The 5,201-nt window shown below is 46.2% G+C and overlaps 1 long non-coding RNA gene across 1 annotated transcript; it reads left to right on the forward strand.

Moving 5' to 3' along the window:
* The first annotated feature begins 1,280 nt into the window (after positions 1 to 1,280).
* LOC141569678 (uncharacterized) lies at positions 1,281 to 4,944 on the forward strand. The gene is made up of 2 exons (XR_012493420.2): positions 1,281 to 2,844; positions 4,143 to 4,944. It is a non-coding gene; the product is annotated as an uncharacterized LOC141569678 (long non-coding RNA).
* The last annotated feature ends 257 nt before the right edge of the window (positions 4,945 to 5,201 follow it).

Raw genomic sequence — 5,201 nt, forward strand, 5'->3', positions numbered from 1 at the left:
TCCTCCGGCAGCAAGTAGGTGTGGCTGGCTTCCTGCCTGTGTCTCCACCTTCCCTCCCCCACCTCTAGCTACTGTGGGGAGGGTGGAGTGGAGGGAGGAGTGTTATCTCTTCCTGATCTGGTTCTCTGTCCTGGCACGTGTCTAAAGCTGATTCTCTCCCCTGGGAGTTTTCACGGGCTCTTCAAAGATTCTCAGCGCTGGGGGCCTCTCCTGAGGTTGCAGATACAGAGGCCTGGGCATTGCTTCCCTCAGCCCTGCCATTGGGCAGTGCCCTCCAGCTTCCCTGTCTCCCCACCCCTCACCCTGGAAGTCCTTTCGAGCAGTCTCTAAGGCAACCCCATGGAGGCTGTCTTCTTTGGGGGCCAAGGAAATACCCAGACAACCTTTCTCCCAACACGCTGAAGGGTAGGCTGATCCAATGCGGCAGGGCTCCCTGTCTTGGCCACCATGGTCGTAAGCCCACCATCATGTGCCCTTGTGGGGGGGAGCAGCCCACAGTCTGCTTCAGCTTTCACAGGTGTGCAGAGACAAGTCCTCGTGGCCCCTGGCAAGCAGCACATCGCTCTGCCTGGGCTTCGCTGTGGCTTCGTGGGGGCTGTGGGAACCCCCTACAGCACTCTGGCACATGTGCGAACACCCTGGGGACAATCTTTGTCCTATTGGGGGGCCCCCTGTAAAAATACTGTCTTCCATCCCTCCGGCAGATGATTCTGAGGCACCTTTTCTGTGGCTCCTCAGACAGTCCCAGTGACATCAGGCCCCACTTACCTACAATAATGATGAGCTGAGATTGGCGTTCCCTACTTTCCTCTTTCACTCTTCCTTGTCCCTCACTCCTGTTCCTTGGGACCATCTCCCAGAATAAACTACACGAGGAAGCCCTTTTCCCAGGCTGTTTTTGGGTGGTGGTGGTGAGGAGACAGGCTCAGGCGGAGCCCTCATCAGGCTTTGGGTTGGGTCACCTCCCTATGTACATGCTTCCCCATATAGCTTCTTATTTTCTTAAGGGGTGGGTGGGGGTCTCAGACACAGCCACTACCACCCTCCTCCACCCCAAATCTCTTCATCTATGTTCCCCTTCTCACTCTTGGACCTTTCCTACCCTGTTTCCTCGAAAATAAGACCTAGCTGGACAATCAGCTCTAATGCATCGTTTGGAGCAAATATTAATATAAGACCCGGTATTATATTAATTATATTATATTAAGACATGGTCTTATATTATAGTAAAATAAGACTGGGTCTTATGTTAATTTTTGCTCCAAAAGACACATTAGAGCTGATTGTCTGGCTAGCTCTTATTTTCGGGGAAACACGATATTCTTGACCCCCCGAGTAGCTAACCATTAATTTTGTAAATCTGTATGTGGTAACATGCTAATTTGGCACCTCACTCTGAAAGTTCACATTTACTGTTGCTTGCTGCCTCTGTGGAAGCTTTCATTTTCATATCCTCTTACACATTAATCAGAAAAGGAACCCAGAGTTCCTTTTCCGGAAAACAATGACTTCTAGTTTTTTAGTGTACAAGTATATGTGATTTCTCCTACCATCCTGGTCACCTCCCCACACCGACCCTCCTGCACCCCAGACCCTGTTCTGAGCTGGGTTACTAATGTCAGACTGAAACTCTGCATGCTCCTCCTCACTGCTGGTGACACAAGTGAGCGACACTCCACCTAAGACCTGCCTGGCCAGCATGCTGTGATCACCTCAATACTACGCAGCTATCAATGCAGCCTAGCACTGTGTTCATTTTGCCAGCCACGTCATCTGGCTACTGAGTCAGTAGCTCCCGGTCCCCATTTCCTAATGCCTGCTGGACATTTTTACCTGGATGCCTGCAGGCTCCTCAGCTTAGCAAGTCTGCAGCGGCTCATTCCGTCCTCCCACTGAGTTCTGCTTCATGTACTATTTGTGCTCGGGGTGGATGGAGTCGTGCAGTATCCCAGGTGAGTCCCCTCAGACTTTCCTGAGGGCTCTGACTCTTCCTCCCTCCCCATCCGATGCCAGATCCTGTGTTCTCCACCTTAGACATCTCTCCAACCCGCTGCCTCCTCTGATCTCCCATCTCTAGTTATCTTTCTTCAAGTCAACTTGTCACTTGTCGGGTTAGAAACGTTTGTGGCCTTGTCATTGGCCATAAGGATCAGCAAGCTTTCAATTCATGACCAAGAGATACAAGTCTTCACAAACAGGCCTTAATAGCCTTCCTCAGCCCCAGCCCCAGCCCCAGCCCGCATAAGAGGCCCATGTAGGAGGCCTTCCCCTCCAAGGTCAGCATCTTGGCTTCAATGAGACTGTGGTTGGAGCTCCAAGTCCCTGCTCACTTCCACCACCAAACCCCTGAATTCTGGTCTCTGACAGTAACAGGGTGACTGTTTTTCTAGTCATTACTTTCTGTTCTCATCATCTTACTTCTGTATTGAGTCAAGTTTCTCAATGATGACTGCCTGCTGATGACAACAGTAATCTGAGTACATATTCTCCAGTGCCCTGAGAGCATCGAGTGGCCAAGGCTCACTAGGAAGCCACACAAGTGACCTGCAGGCTCCACTCTCAGTACCCTGGCTTTGAGGATTCCAGAACACTGTGATCTTCTCCACCCATACCTCTCGGTTGATGTCAGACTGAGAGACTAACCTGGAGTATTTTCCAAGTCCCTGCCTGGGCCCATAGATCCATGGCGGCGGATGTGGCATGCCCTGCCTGCTTGCTCTTGGAGTGGCCGCAGAGACCGTGGCACCACTGGAACATCTGTAAAGAACCACCAAGTCCACGAGCTGGAAGCCATCCAGACTGTGGGTGGACATTCTGAAGTTAGGATCTATGAAACCCTAGGTGGTGAGTCCCCAGAAATTATTGGTAAAATTTGATGATGGGTATTTGCACTTCTGGGGAGAAGATTCATAATTTTCATCAGATTTTCTAGACCCAAATGAGGTTCAGAAAAGGAGAACAAAAGGGCCTTATAGAACCACTATTTCGTTAGAATACGTTTCTTCCTGATTATGTAAGTTCTCCATACTCAGTGTAAAATTGGAAAGTAAGAAGAGCACAAAGAGGACTCTAAAATCACCCGATTCCAGCATCTAGCGATAACGAGGTTGACATTTTGGTGTGCGTCCTTCCAACCCTTGTCTTTGTGTAAACATGAACACACATTATCCCTCTAATCGGGGCAAGACGCTCTTCATGACCTGTTTCTTTCTACTTAAGAATCATGGACATCTTCCCAGCTCATTAAATATCCTTCTAGAACTTTAATGACTTCATCATATTCACTCATTTGGGTGCCTTATTTATTTTACATTGCTTTCCAGTTTTTTCTTTTGCTATTATAAATAATGTTGTGATAAACATCCTTTTACATATGTGTTAAAAATATTTCTTTGTTTTCTTTTAATACAATTGCAGAAGTGGAATTTTTGAGTTAAAGAGTATAAATACTTTATTTAAGGATTTTGATATTGACAAATTATTCTCCATAAAGGTTGATTACAATTTATTCTTCCACAGCAGCTTGTGAGAATACTTATTCCCCTGCATCCTCTTGTGATCAATAGCCATGGGGTGTTATCTTTTGCGGAGAGTTGGAGGGGGGTATTTGTAATTGAATAGGTAAAATATTGCATCTCAGGTTTCACTAGAGTGTCGTGTGGAAGCTGGTCTGTGGGCTAGCTTGCGGATTGTACAGGTCACATTATCTGGGAATTTTCTCCACTTTGGGCAATCCTCTGACAGGTGCCATTCAGTAGGAATGACTGCTTTTCTTTACCTGTTTAAGAGACCTGAGACATGGTGAAAGCTTAATTTCTAGGCAGTGATTAGTTTAGAGGCCATGAGATTGAGTAGCAGCAAGTAAGTATTTGGTGGCTCTTTAAAAAAAACGCCTTCCTCTCACCCCTATCCTAAGTCAGAATTTTTATGTCCTGTGAAAGTTTAAGAATTGTGGCTCATCCCAAAGCCTGCCTGGCATGCCCCAATTTTCTGGACAATTCAAGGAAAAATGAGCATGTCTGAGTAAAAACCATTCATAATTAACAAACATCTGCATAAAGGCATTTCTTATTTTACATAATGGATATGTTGGGGATTTCAGAAAGTTGTGTGCAATGAAATCCTATTTCTGGTTTCTCTAGGATTGCCCAGGGTGATTTTCTTTGTAAAGAAAATAATAAAATTGGTTGCACATTTTTTTTGCTGCATCTACTGTAAGGATGAAGACCATTCTCAGCAATCAGATTGTGGACATTCCAGAAAACGTGGACATTGCTCTGCAGGGACCACAGTTGCTGTGAAGCACCCCAGAGGCACCCTGCGGAGGGACTTAATCACATCATTGTAGAACTCAGTCTCCTTGGAAAGAAAAAGAAGAGGCTCCGGGTTGACCAATGGTGGGGAAATAGAAAGGAACTGGCTCTGTCCGCACCTTCTGTCGTCATGGCCAGAACATGATCAAGGGTGTTACGCTGGGCTTCCGTTACAAAGTGAGGTCTGTGTGTGCTCACTTCTCCATCAATGTTGTTATTCAGGAGAATGGTTTACTTGTTGAAATCCGAAATTTCTTGGATGAAAAATACATCTGCAGGGTTCGGATGAGGTGAGATGTTGCTTGTTCAGTATCTCAAGCCCAGAAAGATGAGTTAATTCTTGAAGGAAATGATATTGAATTTGTATCAAATTCAGCTGCTTTGATTCAACAAGCCACAATGGTTAAACACAAGGATATCAGAAAATTTTTGGATGGTATCTATGTTTCTGAAAAAGGAACAGTTCGGCAGGCTGATGAATAAGATCTAAGCTGTCCAGCTACAGAAACACCAAGATGTGCAGTGATTCCTCAGACTTATTTGTGATATTTTAAAGATGCAATAAAATATCACAAGATGATTTGGAAAATAAAATAAAATAAAACAAAATAAAATTGGTTGCAAACACCCAGTTTTGTCTACCTGGAGTGCTGAAAGTCAGTTTGCTTACGGGGAGCCTAACGTGTGAGAAACATTGTGCTAGGAACTGTGGGAGGGAGTTTGCTTTTGGTTGTGGGTCTCAGTCCTATCTCTTGGGGCTTTATTGAGGAGTGTGGCAAAGTCCCTGCCAGGCTGGACCTACCACTGTTCTGTCCTCCCTTCCTGGTGGGGGTACTGCTGCTGTCACAACTGTTCCCGCTGCCTTCTCTGCCTTTGGGTACCGGCAGC

The sequence above is a fragment of the Rhinolophus sinicus genome, chromosome 18 (assembly GCF_057876585.1).
Source record: "Rhinolophus sinicus isolate RSI-liver-muscle chromosome 18, RSI-T2T, whole genome shotgun sequence".
NCBI lineage: Eukaryota > Metazoa > Chordata > Mammalia > Chiroptera > Rhinolophidae > Rhinolophus > Rhinolophus sinicus.